Here is an 18,799-nt window from a genome sequence, read left to right as displayed (position 1 = left end):
AGTTGGCCATGTTCTTGGTCACAGAGGCTGGGGTGGAAGAGGAGAGTGAACCTCTCCCTATCCCCCTGTCTTCCAAAGAGCAGGATGGGTCAGAGGAGAGTGTGGACCAATTCCCTACTCTAACCCTAGATCAGCAGAGGGATTGTCTCTTGTTGCTGGGACAGTTTGCTTCCCTATTCTCACTTACCCCTGGAGTCACCTACTGGTGCACCCATGACATTGTTACTGGGGACAGCCTGCCTGTTAAACACAAGTCTTACAGATTAACTGACAGAATTAGAAACAGCATCAAGGAGGAAGTCTCTAGGATGCTGGAATTAGGGGTGATTGAGTACTCCAATAGTCCTTGGTCCAGGCCAGTAGTCCTGGCCCCCAAGGTTGCCCTACCTGGGATCACACCTGAACTTAGGTTCTGTGTCGACTACAGGGGCTCAATGCCATCACCAGGATTTATGCACACCCCAGCCCAAGAGCTGATGAGCTCATTGACCAGTTGGGAGCTGCTAAGTTCCTCAGCACGTTTGATTGGATGTTAGGGTACTGGTAGATTGCCTTAACCGAAGGGTCCAAGAGAGGTCTGTGTTCTTAACACCAGAAAGGTATTACCAGGTTTGTGTCATGCCCTTTTGGTTGAAGGACGACCCTGCTTCGTTTCAGAGGATGGTCAACCAGGTCCTCGCTGGGTTGGAGAACTTCAGTGCTGCTTACTTAGATGACATTGCTGTCTTCAGCTCCAGCTGAGAGGACCACTTGCACCACCTCTAGGAAGTGTTGAGGGCCCTGCAGAGTGGAGGCCTCACTATCAAGGCAAGTAAGTGCCATATAGTACAAGGGTCTGTGGTGTACTTGGGACACCAACTAGGGAGCGTCCGGGTAGCGCCCCCTACAAGCCAAAATTGACACCATTCTGGCTTGGGCACCCCCCAAGTCTCAGACAGATGAGGGCCTTTTTAGGACTCACAGGAGGTTTGTCAAGAGGTATGGCACCATTGTTGCCTCCTTGGCATGTCAGGTGATCCAGACCGAGGCGTGCCCGACTGATTTTGACACCCTGAAGGAGACCATGAGCACAGCACCCGTGCTCAAGGCTTCTGACTTTTACAAAGCATTTGTGGTGCAGACAGATGCTTCAGAGCATGGTGTAGGAGCTTTGCTTTGCTCCCACAGCTTAAGGAAGAGGGCCTAGATCAACCTGTAGCCTTCATCAGTAGGAGTTTACTTCCCTGGGAACAGAGGTGGAGTACAATTGAAAGGAAGGCTTCTTCAGTGGTCTGGGCGCTGAAGAAGCCAAGACCCTACTTATTTGGGACTCACTTCTGGGTTCAGACAGACCACAAGCCCCTCAGATGGCTAATTCAGATGAAGGGTGAGAATCCTAAACTGTTGAGGTGGTCTGTCTCCCTGCAGGGAATGGACTTTAGGGTGGAACACCGCCCGTGCTCAGAACACGCCAATGCCTATGGTCTAGACAGGTTCTTCCGCCTTAGTGAAGACCTGACAGCACTTGGCGTGGTTTCCCCTTTCTTTTTGGCTTCTGACCTCCTGTTATGATTCTGTGCTTCATTTTTGCTGGTAGACTCTGGGTACTTTACCACTGCGGACCAGTGCTAAAGTGCAAGTGCTTTCTGTCTAAATTGTACTGGTGATTAGTTCCTTCATGATTGGCACATTTGATTTACTAGTAAGACCCTAATAAAGTGCACTGTGTGTGCCTAGAGGCATGTACATCAAATGCTACTAGTGGGCCTGCACTGATTGTGCCACCCACATGAGTAGCCCTGTAAACATGTCTCAGACCTGCCACTGCAGTGTCTGTGTGTGCATTTTTACTGCCAGTTCGACCTGGCAAGAGTACCCACTAGCCAGGCCTAAACCTTTCCTTTTACTACATGTAATTCATCCCTACAGTAGGCCCAAAGTGGCCCTAGGGGCAGGGCGCAGTGATAAGTTTATTTTTTATTAGTTAGAACTCCAAGAAAATAATGTCAGTCAGACTATAATCAAAACAATAAAGACATTTAACCCCAATATCTTATTTTAAGCAACGTGGCAGACATATTTAACCAGATGTATAAATAAACCAATCGTAAGTTTGAGCAAATTACAAGGTGAAAAAACCCAACCCAGTCCATTTACAAACTATCATAATTAAGATGCAGATTTGACCAATAGTCAGTTTTAAAATATTCATTGGCTAAGGCCATGTGCAAAAATTTGCTAAGTTGATTCGAACATGCCAGATAGCCCTCATGATATACAAAATGATGCCAAAGGATACATATTATTCAATTTACCTAGTAGGCAAAATGTCAAAAACTATTGCACTTTAAATATTTTAACCCTAATCAAAGTATCTCTGCACTGGCCCATCCTCAGTTTTCAGTTACAAGCAATTGTAATGCATTGTTTCTTATAATTACTTTTGCCCCTCATGATTAATTTCCAGTCATACTAGGTTTGCTAGCGTTCCTTCCGAGGATTGCTGCAACTTATGACAACATTTTATAAATGCTGCAAGTCTAGCAAGCGACTGTCTTGCTAGTGAAAATTCCAGTCTGACTTGGGCAGGTTATGTCGACCCGGGTAACCAGAAGGCTTGCTTATATAGTTTTACATTAGATTATCTAGAAGAGAACTCTCCGCACCCCTGATTATTTCTGTGCCATAGGAAAGTGTGGGTAATAATTTAGCTCTCACAAATGATGCCAACGGATTGAGGGTATGCCCATGAATAGTCCTTGCTAATGTTTCAAAGGCATGGTTGAGGGCCTGAGCTTTATGCTTTATCACTTCCCTATGAGGTGCATACGAGCCTCTTGTGTCTATCTTGACCCCTAAATATGTTTATGTTGTAATTTCCTCGATTAGCTTTCCATTTAGTTGCCATTTACGCTGGGTGGAAGGTCTACGATTAAGAATGATCACTTTTGTTTTGCTTTGGATTGTTTCCAAATCATTGGCCTTAGTATACCCCCCGATACTATTCAATAATCTTTGGAAAACTATTCTGGAATTGCTAAGCAGCAGCAGGTGGTCTACTTACACAATGTTGAACAGTTGACGACCGCCAAGGGTAGGTGGATGTGCTAAATGATTGTCTAAGGCTGTAGAAATGTCTGCAAAATATAGATTTTAAAAAGTGGTGCAAAAACACAGCCTTGTTTTAGGCCAGATATTGTGTTAACTGCCCTGGATAGGTGGGAGCCCTCCCCGAGCTTAATTTTTACCCATGTATCAGAATAAAGTAGTCTTAATGGCATTCAGAGTATTCGAAGGCAGCCCTCATCACTGTAATTTTGCCCAAAGATTGCCACAAAGGACATAATCAAAGGCTGCTTTAAAATCAACAAAGCATATGTAGAGTGGGGTCCCAGTTGCCTTTGCTCTATTAACTGTCAAACCCAACACCAAAAGATTGTTTAATGTGCCTTGATTCTTAATAAAGCCAGTTTGATTAATGTGTAGTCTCTAGTCTCTCATTATCTATGGCCCATGACTTGATCTTACAGGAGATGCATGGAGAAATACTTCACATCCATATCCGAAAGTGCAATTATTCGATAGTTACTTGGCGAGGGAGTCATGCCTCCCTTGTAAATAGGATGAATTATTGATCTCTTCCAACTAACTGGAATAATGCCAGTTGACAAAATCTGGTTAACCATTGCTGCGAGGAAGGTTGCCCATCTTGATGTTGACTGTTTAAACAGTGCTTGTGGTGGCCCACGTGCACAATCAGATCATTGTTTTCCAATTATCCTAATTATTTCTGCTAATGTAAATACAGAAATATTCTGTTCCTCAGGGATTCAGGGGCCCCTCTCCTGTTGCCAGGGAGTATCTTCTTCCAGGGAACCTTCTGTATAATGTGATTTTATATCAACCACCCAAGCTTTCTCACTTCTGTTTGCATTATGGGCAACTCTTGGATCTTTTTCAATATTATTAATAAGTTTCCAGAAACGTTTCAAGTCCACAGATGCAGATGTGTGCGCCAATTTGGCCCATAATGTTTCCTTCTGGATTTCTTTTAAGGACCATATCTACCTTTTTAATAACTTCCTTTGTTCACAGAGATTACTTAATAACGTTTCATCCTCTGGGAATTTACGCAGTTGCTGCAACAGCCTACCCACAGCAGATTTTCTCATGCGCACGAGCGTGGCATGGTTATGCCATTACATCGCCCCAAATGTGCTCCCTTATTTACTTTCTGAGATGAGTATGGTATCCTGAGCTTCTAAGCATGAACATCGATCTCCCACTCAGACTGCCTCTTCGGGAGGATCTTCTGGCGCAGCAGCAGGGGATGGTTCTCCACCCAAACCTGTCTAGTCTCCGCCTTCTGAGCGGCAGCGGCAATTGACAGCTTTCGACCTTCAGCCCAAAATCTGTAATGTTATCTTGGCAGTCAGGCATCTCTCCACCAAAACGGTATGCACCGGTTGTTGGAACAAATTTGTGGCATGGTGTACCAACAAGACTGTTGATCCCCTTTCCACACCTCCGTCTGAAGTTCTTATGTTTGTACTCTCTCTTGCCCAGCAGGGCTGTGCGTAGGGCACCCTTAAAGGTTATCTATCTGCCATCTCTGCTTTCCTCAGACTACTAGATCAACCCTCCTTGTTTAAGTAACCCATTGTTGGGAGATTCCTCAAGGGCCTTACCCACATGTTTCCACCAACCCCTTTCATAATGCCACAGTGGGATTTGAACTTTGTACTCACCTCATGTGTGCTCCCTTTGAGCCCCTTTCTAATTGTCATATTCCACTTCTCACTTTAAAGTCAGCCTTTCTTGTAGCCATCACCTCTGATCATAGAGAGAGCGAGCTGTAAGCTCTTTCTTTGAAGCCAACCTTTATCTCTGTCCATCCTGAAAAAGTGGTGCTTCCTACCAGGGCTTCTTTCCTTCCTAAAGTGGTCACGTCCTTTGATGTAGACCAGTTGTAGGAAAATGCCACTGTTGGCATGGTTGCCCCCCACTTTTTGCCTAGTGTTGATGCAAACTTTGATTGAAAGTGTGCTGGGATCCTGCTAACCAGGCCCCAGCACCAGTGTTGTTTCCCTAAAACTGTTTTTGTTTTCACAATTGGCACAGCCCTGGCTCTCACTTAAGTCCCTTGTAAAAGGTACCAATGGCACCAAGGGCCCTGTGGCCAGGGAAGGTCCTTAAGGGCTGCAGCATGTATTATGCCACCCTGGGGAACCCATCACTCAGCCCATGGACACTACCTTGCAGCTTGTCTGTGCTAGTGGGGAGAAAAAGGCAAAGTCGACATGGCACTCCTCTTAGGGTGCCATGCCCCCCAAAATCACTGCCTGTGGCATGGGTAAGTCACCCCTCTAGCAGGCCTTACAGCCCTAAGGCAGGGTGCACTATACCACAGGTGAGGGCATAACTGCATGAGCAATATGTCCCAACAGTGTCTAGGTCAATTCTTAGACATTGTAAGTACAGGGTAGCCATATTGAATATATGGTCTGGGAGTTTATCATTACGAACTCCACAGCACCATAATTGCTACACTGAATACTGGAAAGTTTGGTATCGAGCTTCTCAGCACAATAAACCCATACTGATGCCCTTGTGGGATTTATTGAAAAATGCACACAGATGGCATCTTAGAGATGGCCCCTGTATGTTAGCCGGCCTGGTAGTGTAGGACTGACCGGTCTGTACCAGTCTGCCACTTCCAGACGAGTTTCTGACCACATGGGGTGAGTGCCTTTGTGCACTCTGGGGTCAGAAACAAAGCCTGCCCTGGGTAGAGGTGCTTCACACCTCCCCCCTACAGAAGCTGTAACACCTGGTGGTGAGCCTCAAATGCTCAAGCCTCAAGTTACAGTGCCCTAGGGCACTCCAGCTAGTGGAGATGCCCACCCCCTGGACAAAGCCCCACTTTTGATTGCAAGTCCGGGAGAAAAGTTAGAGAACACCGGGCGGAGTGACCACCTCACCCAGGCCACCCCTAAGGTGTCCAGAGCTGAGGTGACCCCCTCCCTGCAGAATCCTCCATCTTGGTTTGGAGGATCAGGGCCAATAAGAGTAAGGATGTGCTCTCCCACTCCCCAAAGGGAGTGGACACAAGGAGGGTGTAGCCACCCTCAGGGACAGTAGCCATTGGCTACTTCCCTTTAACACCTAAAATGCCCCTAAATATAGTATTTAAGGGCTCCCTGAACCAAGCTAGGCAGATTCCTGACAACCTCAAGAAAAGAAGGACTGCTGAGCTGCAAACCCAGCAGAGAAGAAAAGGAGACAACAACTGACTCGGCCCCAGCCCTACCGGCCAGTCTCCTGCTTCACAGACATTGCAAAAGAAAAGCGACGCATTCTGCAGGACCAGCAACCACTGAAAAGCCTCTGTTGGACTGCCTGCATCGCTGAGAACCAAGAAACTCAGTGGACAGCGGACCTGTCCAATAAAAAGAAGAGGAAACTACTTCTGAGGGACTCCCACCTCACTCCAGAAGCGCAAGTCCAAAACCACTCTGCACCCGTCCCCCACAGCCCATGTCCAGGTTGCCCAACTAACCAGAGAAGATCCCCAGGCGATTCTGACTGAGTGTCCACCCTGGACTGACCTCTCCACCCCTCCACGATGACGCCTGCAGAAGGAATCCCGAGGACCCCCCTGACTGTGATTGCACGAGACGAAGATATCTGATGCCTGGAGAAGAACTGCACCCGCAGCCCCCAGATTCGAGATAAACTGACCACCGGTGTAGCAGTGACCAGCAGACTGCCCACCTCCCTATCCAGTCGATGGCTTTCCCGAGGAGCCCCCCGTGCCTTGCCTGCAGCGCCTAAGTGACCCTGGGGTCCCCCGTAGAGTTCCATTGGGAACCTTACACCCTGTTTGCACTCGGCACCCAACCGCCCCTGTGCTGCTGAGGGTGCGTACTTGTGCTTATTTGGGGCCCCTCAAGTACTCCTCCAAACCCCCCTGGTCTGCCCTCTGACAACGCAGGAACTTACCTGCAAGCAGACCAGAACCGGAGTACCCCCTGTCTCCATAGGGGCCTACGTTATTTTGGCTTCTTTTTTACCTCTGCACCTAACCGATCCTGTGTTGCTGGTGCTGGGTGTTTGGGGTTATCTTGAACCCCCAACGGTAGGCTACCTATGCCCCAGAGACTGAATCTGTAAATTGATTACTTACCTCCAAAACTGTACGTTATTTTCCTCCCCCAGGAGCTGTTGAAAATTGCAGTGTCCACTTTTAAAATAGTTTTTTCCATTTTAAGAAATACTGTGTACATTGACTCTATTCAAAGTCCTGATTATACCTATGTAAAGTACCTTTCAATTTATGTACTTACCTGTAAATTGAATCTTGTGGTTCTAGAAATAAATTGAGAAAACATATTTTTCTATATAAAATCCTACTGGTCTGGACTTAAGTCATTGAGTGTGTGTTTCTTCTATTGTTTGTGTATGTACAACAAATGCTTAACACTACCCTCTGATAAGCCTAACTGCTCGACCACACCACCACACATATAGCATTAGTATAATCTGTTATTGCCTCTGTCAAGCCCCTGGGGAACTCCTGGAATCGGTGCACACTATGGCCCTCATTACAACCCTGGCGGTAAAGTCTTCTGACGGCCGTGCTGACGGCTGCCAACATACCGTGTCCGCGGCGGAAATCCGCTACGGATATTATGACCCACACTCAGAAATCCTCCACAATACAGACACCCACACAAGTCTGCCACACCAAAGGTCAGTGATAAACTGGCGATAGCAAAACCCACACCGTTACACCAACAGGAATACGCCCACACTATCACGACCCACGAATAAACGCAGCGGGCATTCAACCGCGGTAAACCATTGGCGGTACACACTGCCGCGCTCAAAATACACCCACATTTACAAAACACAACCACATTGGACAATTCAAAATACACACACCTGACACACATACACACACCACACCCACACACTCACAACACTATAAAACACACCCACATTCCCCACAACCCCTTACAATGACATTTTTGGAATAAGCAGAGAGACAGAAAAGCTAAGACATCACCAGCATCCAGAGGCACACAACACCATCACTCATTAACCATCCACGCACAAAACACCACACACCCCAACACATCACCCCACACATCACATCAACCATCCCCTCACACATCACTCACACCACATCATGGCACCTCAAAGACACCCCCGGTTTTCGGAGCAGGAGCTCAGGGTCATGGTGGAGGAAATCATCCGGGTAGAGCCACAGCTATTTGGATCACAGGTGCATCAGACGTCCATTGCAATGAAGATGGAGCTATGGCGGAGAATTGTCGACAGGCTCAACGCAGTGGGGCAGCATCCAAGAACACGGAATGACATCAGGAAGAGGTAGAACCACCTACGGGGGAAGGTACGTTCTGTGGCATCCAGACACCAGGTAGCCGTACAGAGGACTGGCGGTGGACCCCCACCTCCTCCCCCACAACTAACAACATGGGAGGAGCAAGTCTTGGCAATAATGCATCCTGAGGGCCTGGCAGGAGTAGCAAGAGGACTGGACTCTGGTAAGTCATATCTTTACTACTATATCCCCCCACCCTACCTGCATGCCATCACAAACCTCTACCCCTACACTCACCCCCATCACCTCAACACCTCACAGATACCCCACTATCACAACCCACACATCCCAATACCAAGCCCTGCATGTGACAACAATGCATGGACACCCATCACCAAAGCATGTCCAAGGGAGAGACTCACCCAGGGCACACAATCACCACTCGCACAAGGGCCAAGATGATATTGCAAGCACAGTAGTAGAGGGAAACACACCCATTGCACAAGATGGCACACACAGATATAATAACAATGCATTTACACCCCAACAGGACCCCTACACAACGTCACCGGACAAGGGGTGCCAGCCTTATCCAGTCCTCCCACAGAAAAGGCCCACAGTGACGACAGCAGCTCTGCACGCCTGGATCAAGATGACCAGCCCTGCCCATCAGGGTCCTCTGGACAGTCGGTTCCCCTGCCACAGTCCCAAACCACAACAGAACCTCCCCCCTCAGGAAACACCACCACAGCACCCACCCAACGGGCCCATGCCACTGTCCCCAGAACACGTCAATCAGCAGTGTGCCCACCACTACAGGGACCCCAGGCAGCCCCACTAACCCAGGACGATCAGGGACCTGGGGTCAGTGGCAGTGGGCACCCAGTTCAGGGGACAGAGGCACAGGATAACAGGGAAGCTGGGAGGACTGCTGTGCGACAGGGGGAGGACAGGCCCAGGGAACCGACACTCCACAAGGCACTATCAAACATCATGGAAGCATACCACCATTCCCAGGAGACCATGGCTAGGAAATGGAGCACTGACAGGACCTGCACTAGAGGGGGATACCTGTGGGATGGCGGATAGCTGACATCAGGTCTGGCTCCAATTGGGCACACAGTTCTTGGATTGTGGCACGATCAAGTCTGTAGGTGATAATGATGTGTTTGTCTTCCATTGTCGACAGGTCCACCAGGGGTCTGTACACCAGAGGATGATGCCATCTCATCATCTGCTCCAGCGGATGTGCCCTATGGAGGAGAATGGTGAGCAGAGGGCCATGTACCACATAGGTTGCACAAGTGTTTTTGCACTAATGTGAGTAAATCCGTGTGTGGCGTTGTCTGTCCGTATTTCTGCCCAATGTGCTGTGACGCAGTTAGGTGCCATGCCATGTGCCCCCCTGAAATGGCAGCTGCCTGACCTGTAAGGAGGGACAAGGGGAAATGAGGTAACTACGTTGGCGTTGTGCAGTGTCGCAGTAGGCGGTCAAAGACCGCTGCGCAATTCAGCATTGGTTATCATTGGGCCCTATGGGTTCCAGGAGCCAATGACGATGTACACCATCGGTGAAGGTACGCACCGCCGCGGACGTGACCGCCATTTTCTGTCGGTTCACTCACTTGATACCTGACCTTCAACAGGAGAGGACCTACACTGCAAGTGCTGCTGTGACCTGTGTCTGGAAGCGAAAATGGCCCAAGTGTCTGGGGAAAGGGCCCCTGCTTTCATTTCAGAGGAGTTGGAGAGACTAGTGGATGTGGTCCTCCCCCAGTACACACTACTCTATGGTCCTCCAGACAGACAGGTGAGCAAACTGTGAGCATGAAGCGGGGGACATGAATGTATGGAGTGGTGTGGATGGAAGATACATGGGGGGGGGCTGAGGCCTGCATGTGAGGATGGTCAGTGTATGTGTCAGGGCATGGGTGGGAACTGCTGGGCAATGAGTATGACAAACCGGACGGGGAGTCATTTCCTTTCATCCTGTACCTTTCCTCTAGGTCTGCGCCCACCAGAAGAATGGTATTTGGCGTGCCATCGCCAAGGAAGTGCGGACCCTGGGGGTCTATCATAGTTGGAGCATCCACTGCCGCAAGAGATGGGAGGACCTGCGCCGCTGGAGCAAGAAGACGGCAGAGGCCCAGCTGGGGATGGCCTCCCAACATGGAAGGGGTGCCCATCGCACCATGACCCCCATGATGTTCAGGATCCTGGCGGTGCCATATCCGGAGTTGGATGGGCGCTTGAGGGCATCACAGCAGCCACAAGGGGGTGAGTACAGTCTCATTCAGCTGACTCAGCATGCTTTACAAGGTGTCTGGGTGGGGGATGCGGGCTGTGGGTTCCTCTAGGCCAGGGCAAACTTGGTAGGGTAAGTCTCTTGTTAGGCAGGCTCTGCGGCACTCCAACCGCAATAGTGTTAGTGGCCACCTACCACTAGGCAGCCTCCTGTGGGTTCCAGGTGTGCAGCAAATGGGGTTAGGCATAGTCGCCCATGGTCAGGTGTTCTACCCAACGCATGGCCTAGTGCATAGGGTTGCTCCCTGTGTGTTGTATCCGCCAATGGTAGTGGTGCTGCTGGCATTGACAATGTGTCTCTGTCTTTCCCCCTCTTTTTGTTTTGTCACCCTGTCCTTGTGTTTTGTAGCATCATCTGGCGGAGCAGCAGAGGCACCGGAGATGGAGGGAGCTGCATTCTACATGGCCCAGGAGAGTGAATGTATGGAGTCTGAAGGCACCAGTGGGATGGAGGGTGAGGGGAGCTCCACGATGGGGACAGGAGGGGACACCAGCGACAGCGACTCCTCCTCTGATGGGAGCTCCCTTGTGGTGGCGGGCACCTCTGTGCTCACCGCAACAACAGGTACAGACACCAGCCCCCCTACCAGCACCCCCTCAGTGTGTTTCCCATGCCCGCTCACCCAGGAGGGTGGGCATCTCCTTCGCCCCAGGCACCTCAGGCTCTGCCCCAGTCAGCCCTGCTGCCCTCAGTGAGGAGGCTATTGACCTCCTGAGATCCCTCATGGTTGGGCAGTCAACCATTCTGAATGCCATCCAAGGTGTTGAGAGGCATTTACAGAAAACAAATGCATACCTGGAGGGCATTCATTCTGGCGTGGCGGCCCAACAGAGAGCATTTCAGGCTCTGGCCTCAGCACTGATGGCAGCCATTGTCCCTGTGTCCAGCCTCCCCCTCCAACTTCCACTACCCAGACCCAATCCCTTCAACCTCAGCCTATCCCAAGCACACCATCAGACCAGCATGCACACACATCAACATACAAAAGTGGCTCAGGCAAACATAAGCACCACACATCCCACAGACACTCACACAAGCACCATACCCATGCAGACACACCAACATCCACTGCCTCCACTGTGTCCCCCTCCTCCACGTCCTCCACCTCCCTCCCTGTCTTGTCTCCACTCACACCTGCATGCACTACATCCTCAGCCACTACCTCCCTCACCAGCACACCCTTCACTACACACCACTCACGTGCAATCACCACCCCCACTACCATTCACACGTCCCCTGTGTCCTCTCCCAGTGTGTCTGTGAGCCCTCCTTCCAAAGTACACAAATGCCGGCACACACCCACTCCACAGCCATCCACCTCACAACAGCCTCCAACCCATGCACCTTCACCCAAACTCAGCAGACGTACACCTCCTACAACCACTAACTCTTCATCCACTCCCAAACCCCCTCCATCTTCCCGTCCCAGTGTGTCTAAAAAACATTTCCTGGCTAACACTGACCTCTTCCCTACACCTCTCCCCCCATCCTTCTCCTAGGGCCAGGATCTCTAGAGCCCAGACCAGCACCTCAGCCACCAAATCGTCATCCACTGTGGGCCCAGCAAGTCTGGGAGGATCGAAGGGGGCACCCATCAGGGCTGCCAGTGTGCCACCTACTGTAGCCAAGGACCACCCGATCCCGCCACTTGCCAAGGTGTAAAGAAGGGGCCAGCATGCAGAAGAGAAAAGCTGCACCACCCACCCAGCAAGGCCTCATCCAGAACTAAGAGGACAGTGCCAAGGTCCCAGCAGCGACTACTAAGCTGAGCAAGGGACAAAAGCAAAGGAAAGTCACCTTAGGGCACGGAGCCTACGGGTGAGGGACTGGTGACCCCCACTTCTCAGGACAGTCCAGCAACCTGTACCAAGGTGAGCACCCCCATCAGAACCACCACCTGCACGGCAGCTGCCACAAATACTGTCAGCAGCAGCATCCCCAGTGGGCAGCTGTCCGAGGCTTCTGGAGACGGCCTGGTGTCTCCCTCCATTTCTACTGACACCTGCACCACGGACAGCACTGCCAGCATCTCCGCCGCAGCCGCCACCTGCCCCATGACGTGCCCAGTCAGTGCCACTACAGCGGACATCAGCAGCATCCCCAGTGGGCAGCCGTCCGAGGCTGCAGGAGACGTCCTGGACCCTGCACACACTATGTGAGGCACCACCACCAGCACTGGCACTACCAGCAGTTTGCTGCCTAAGTCGTTGCAAGGTGGACTGTGGTTCTGCCTCCATGGAGTATCATGCTACCTGTTCCCTGAAAATCTCGTGGTTCAGACACCCAGGTGAGAGAATGGGAACTGCCACACCCCAGGTGCAGCATCACTGGACACCAAGCCCCCTCCAGAACCAGTGGAGAAAAGCATCCACCAACATAGTCCTTGGCAGGATGAAGCACTCTGGGCACCAAGCCACCTCCAGAACCAGTGGAACATGTCAACGACTTGAGATACTGTGGCTTTGCACTCACCAGGACCGAGAAGTGGGCATCCCACCCACTTGAGAGACTGTGGCTTTGCACTCCCCAGGACCAAGCAGTGGACATGGAGCCCCCTCGAGGAGCAGTGGCGTCGTCCCATCATCCACCTGAGGTGCCCCCCTCCCCTTCCCCCTGAGGTGCCTATGTTTTTTATTACCTGATGCCCCTGCAGTGTTCTCTCCGTTTTGAGGCAGGTGTCATGTGTGGGCTTCTCCCATGCTTTTTGGGACCATAACACAGACAGCAGTCAAAAAGTAGGGGTAACCATGCCAATTAGTGGGTAGTTTCCTACACCCCACCTTTTCAACCTTTACATGCAACACCACTTCTGCCACCCCCGTCTCTACAGTCCCTTCCTCCTAACCCACAAGACGCAAACTTAGATGGTCCTTATGGCCTGTGGGACCCTTATGATGAGCCCTTTATGCCCCAGGAGGAAGAGGAATTGGGGAGTATTAGGTATTTGACCTTCTGTCCTCCCCCAGAGAATCCCTGCCTCTAACCTTGCCCTGCCAGAAGACTTGCCATCCAGTGATACAACTGCGTATCATGCTGTGATTTAGTGGGCTGCTCAGCACCATCAGGTTAAAATGTACACTGTGCAAGATGAAAAGAGCATCCTCACAGAGAATGTCTTGAGGACGGAGAAGGCAGATCACCATGTCCCCATGTTAAATGGAATGCTGAGGTCAGCTACAGAGCTGATATGTAAGGAGCTGATAAATGCAAAAGTGGTGGCATTCAGGGTTGAGAAAATTATAAATCTGCTCTTGAACCTGCCTCTATTCTTGATCAGGTTGCCCCCTGATTTATTAGTCATTTGTGCCAAACAAACAAAGGTGCTGACATAGGCAACAGGGAATACCTCTCCTCCTGACAAGTAGTTAAAGCAGATAGACACAGCAGGCAAGCATGTAGTACTCGGTACCGCCAACCACTGTTGCACTTCCAATTCTGTGGGCCTCCTTTCCCTCTGTGGTTGTTACCACTGGGCTGAGATGGATAATCTGATCAGACACTCCCAAATGCCCACATCAAGCGTGCCCAGGAGCTCGTTTCTGAGGAACATCATCAACAACATGAATATTAGTTGCATCCTCAATGCTGTTAGAGGGATTAACACCAGCATCTTCCTGCACAGGAACGCCTGGCTTAGATTTTCAGGATTTCGGCCTGAAGTGCAATAGTACCTCCGTAAGGTCCCTTATGGTGGGCGAGCATCTGTTCAGCCCCAGGTGGACAAGATGCTTGAGAAAATCAAAAAGGAAACTGACCGCCAAATCCATTGCCTGGAGTCCCGTAGCCCCACATCTGCCTTTCACAGCAGGTAGGGTGGCACTATTGGTAAAGTCTTGGGTCAGAGGCCAGCTGGTCAGCAGCAACAAAAGACCTTTCAAGATCCTCAGGAGGAGATAGAGACCTTATAGCAGATACCAGTAGGGGCAATGGCCATGACAGAGAGAGAGGTGGCTCCAGCTGAGGCACTTCAGCTGGTGCGCAGTGACTCTTAACGACCCTCCACGCGTCATCCTGTTGGGGTGGGCGGGGGTTGAGATACTTCTTCCCTTAGTGGAAAGACATTATCTCGCATCAGCTGGGGCTTTCCATGGTGCCCAAGAATACTGCCCCAAATTCCATACCATGCTACCTAACATCATACCCCATCACCATGTCTTCTGTCCAGGTCACCTACAGCTCTTAGAGGAAGAGGTTTAGGTGCTGTTCGCAAATTGTGCAATCAAACAAGTGCCTGCACCCCCAACGAGGCAAAGAAGCGTACTTCCTATACGTGCTCATTCCCAAAAAGGACAGCTTACTCCAGATGATCCTAGACTGTTGAACAGGTTCATAATCTCAAACACTTTCACATGGTGACCCTGCAGGACATCATTAATACCTTTAATTTTTGTAAGTGGACAGCGCTGCCAGTTCAATGAACACTCCACCCTTTTCCGATGCGATGATGGAAGCGGGAATTATTCTGAACAAGACCTTTTAGGCTCCATCTATAAAAAAGTTAGTAACTGTATTGAATAGCCACAATCATAAACACATTGGTGGTCATTACAACCCTGGCGGACAATGTTAAAGCGGCTGTAAGACCGCCAACAGGCCGGTGGTAAAAAAGTTGGAATTATGACCGTGGCGGAAACCGCCAACAAAGACAGGCACTTTAACACTCCGACCGCCACGGCGGTACAAACAAACAGCTTGCCGGTCACCTCCAAAAGACAGGCGGAGGACAAAGTACTGCCCACAGTATCACAACCTACCAATCCGCCAACTTTTCCGGGGCGGATTCACCGCGGACAAAAACACGGCAGAAACAGGACTTCGAAGGGAAAACGCTCATCTCTACACACCCCACGAGGAACTGTGACGCCATGGAACCAGAGCTGCAGATCCTGCCAGCCCTTATGTTCTTGCTCCTCTACCAGGAGCACGAACGCTGGCGGCGAAGACCACAGTGAGTACTGCACCTACGACACGGGAGGGGGAGGGGAAAAAAAAGGGACACACACACGCAACACCCCCACCCACGACAACACACACACCAATACATCATGATACATTATAGTTACATCCCCCCAAACCCCCCCGGAAGAATGCAAAGACCAAAGAAAATGAGTGTAACCATTGTAATACATTAAAATGCAGTACGCAAAAATATACATAAATACACTATAAACAAAATATACACCAAGAATAGTAGTCCAGGTAGTGCTCCATTGATGTCCGTGGAACACTGGGCCCACACGGTATGGGCGAGGCCCACACAAGATCCCCAACCATGATGGAGAGGACACTGCAGGGGCATCAGATAGCAATAAAACAGGCACCTCGGGGGGAGGGAAAGGGGGGGCACCTCATCCGGTTGAATGCACGATGCCAAATCCACGAGGGGGCCACATGCCCACTGTTCAATCCTGGGGAGTGCAAAGCCACAGTCTCTCAAGTCTATACAGTGGGTGGTTTGCCCACTGCTTTATCCTGGGGAGTGCAAAGCCACAGTCTCTCAAGTCTCTACAGTGGGTGGGTTGCCCACTGCTTTATCCTGGGGAGTGCAAAGCCGCAGGCTCTCAAGTCTCTACAGTGGGTGGGTTGCGCACTGTTCAATCCTGGGGAGTGTAAAGCCACAGTCTCTCAAGCCTCTACAGTGGGTGGTTTGCCCACTGTACCATCCTGGGGAGTGCAAAGTCACAGTCTCTCAAATCTCTACAGTGGGTGGTTTGCCCACTGTTCAATCCTGGGGAGTGCAAAGCCACAGTCTCTCAAGTCTCTACAGTAGGTGATTTGCCCACTGCTTTATCCTGGGGAGTGCAAAGCCACAGTCTCTCAAGTCTCTACAGTGGGTGGTTTGCCCACTGCTTTATCCTGGGGAGTGCAAAGCCACAGTCTCTCAAGTCTCTACAGTGGATGGGTTGCCCACTGTTGAATCATGGGGAGTGCAAAGCCACAGTCTCTCAAGTGGGTGACAGTCTCCACTGGTTCTGGAGGGGGCTTGGTGCCCAGAGTGCTTCATCCTGCCAAGGACTGAGGTAGTGGATGTATCTCTCAACTGGTTCTGAAGTGGGCTGGGTGCCCAGAGTGCTTCATCCTGCCAAGGACTGAGGTAGTGGATGTATCTCTCCACTGGTTCTGGAGGGGGCTTGGTGCCCAGAGTGCTTCATCCTGCCAAGGACTGAGGTAGTGGATGTATCTCTCCACTGGTTCTGGAGGGGGCTTGGTGTCCTGCTCGTGACGGACTCAGTAGCGTCAGTGCCCTTGGCGCTCATGGGCCAGCGGTGCATGTGGCGGCGGTGCCCTGTTCAGCGGTGCTTGTGGTGGCGGTGCCCTGTTCAGCGGTGCTTGTGGCGGCGGTGCCCTGTTCAGCGGTGCTTGTGGCGGCGGTGCCCTGTTCAGCGGTGCTTGTTGCGGCGGGGTCCTTTGAAGTGACTCAGCTGCTGGCGGTCCTTCATGGCCCAGCGGGGCTGGTGCTGGCGGTCCTTCATGGCCCAGCGGGGTTGGTGCCGGTGGTTGTGTCTGGCCCAGCGGGGCTAGTGCTGGTGGTCCTCTCTGGCCCAGTGGGGCTGGTGCTGGCGGTCCTCTCTGGCCCAGCGGGGCTGGTGCTGGCGGTGGCCTCCTGGGCAGCGGGATGATGGCGGTGGGCTCCTGGGCAGCGGGGCTGGTGGCCTCTTGGGCAGCAGGGCAGGTGCTGGCGGTGGCCTCCTGGGCAGCGGGGATGATGGCGGTGGCCTCCTGGGCAGCGGGGATGATGGCGGTGGCCTCCTGGGCAGCGGGGATGATGGCGGTGGGCTCCTGGGCAGCGGGATGATGGCGGTGGCCTCCTGGGCAGTGGGAATGATGGCAGTCTTCTCTGCTGTGCTGCTCTTCCCAGACCTGCTGACTTTCCTGTGGCCCTTCCCCACCTTGGAAGGTGTCGCAGCTGACTCCACACTCCCACCTGTACCCCTGGGAGCGGCTTTGGTGGCTGGAGTCTTCCCCAACTTTTGATGCTTCACAGGTGGGGGACTGTCCGTGCTGTGGCTCCGTGCCACACTGGCTGCCCTGGTGGCTGGTGCACTCCAGATTCCGGTGACTACAGGCAACACTGGTCCCAGAGATGTTGTGGCTGAGGTGCTAGGTTGGGACCTGGACAGTTGGGCCCTAGGAGACGGACGGGGTGGGGGAGGTGTGGGAAAGAGGTCAAGGTTGGAGAGGAAAAGTTTTTGGGAAACACTGGGACGGGTAGCTGGAGGGGGTTTGGGAGTGGAGGAAGAGGTTGTGGTTGTAGGAGGTGTTCGCTTGGTGACTTTGGGTGAAGGTGCATGCGCTGGAGGCTGTCGTGAGGTGGATGGCTGTTGGGTGGGTGTGTGCCTGCGTTTGTGTATCTTGGGAGGTGGCGTCACAGACACACTGGGAAAGGACACTGGGGATGTGTAAATGGCAGTGGGGGTGGTGACTGCACGTGAGCGGGGTGTGGTGGTGTGTGTGCTGGTGATGGCAGTAGTGGCTGTAGATGTAGTGCATGCAGGTGTGAGTGCAGACGAGACTGGGAGGGAGGAGGGAGACGAGGAGGAGGCGGACTCAGTGGATGCAGTGGATTTTGGTGTGTCTGCATGTGTGTGATGCTTGCGTGTGTGCCTGTGGGATGTGTGGTGCTTATGTTTGCCTGAGCTTCCCTTGTGTGTTGACGTCTGTGCATGCTGGTCTGAAGGTGTGCTTGGGATAGGCTGAGGTAGAGGGGATTGGGTCTGGGTGGAGGAAGTTGGAGGAGGGAGGCTAGACACAGGGACAATGGCTGCCATCAGTACTGAGGCCAGAGTCTGAAAAGCTCCCTGAAGGGCCGCCTGACCAGAATGAATGCCCTCCAGGAATGCATTTGTTTGTTGCAACTGCCTTTCTACACCCTGGATGGCATCCAAAATGGTAGACTGCCCAACAGTGAGTGACCTGAGGAGGTCAGTGGCCTCCTCACTAAGGGCAGCAGGGGTGACTGGGGCAGGGGCATAGGTGCCTGGGGCAAAGGTGATGCCCACCCTCCTGGGTGAGCGGGCACGGGGAAAAGGCTGAAGGGCTGCTGGGAGGGCGATGCTGGTAGGGGGGTGGCGGCTGTACCTGTAGATGCGGGGGGCACAGATGTTGCCGCCACCACAAGGGAGCTCCCATCAGAGGACGAGTCCGTGTCACTGGTGTCATCAGCTCCT

Source organism: Pleurodeles waltl, chromosome 6 (assembly GCF_031143425.1).
Source record: "Pleurodeles waltl isolate 20211129_DDA chromosome 6, aPleWal1.hap1.20221129, whole genome shotgun sequence".
Lineage (NCBI taxonomy): Eukaryota > Metazoa > Chordata > Amphibia > Caudata > Salamandridae > Pleurodeles > Pleurodeles waltl.
The sequence above is the reverse complement of the archived record's forward strand: the minus strand, read 5'-3'. Positions refer to the sequence as shown.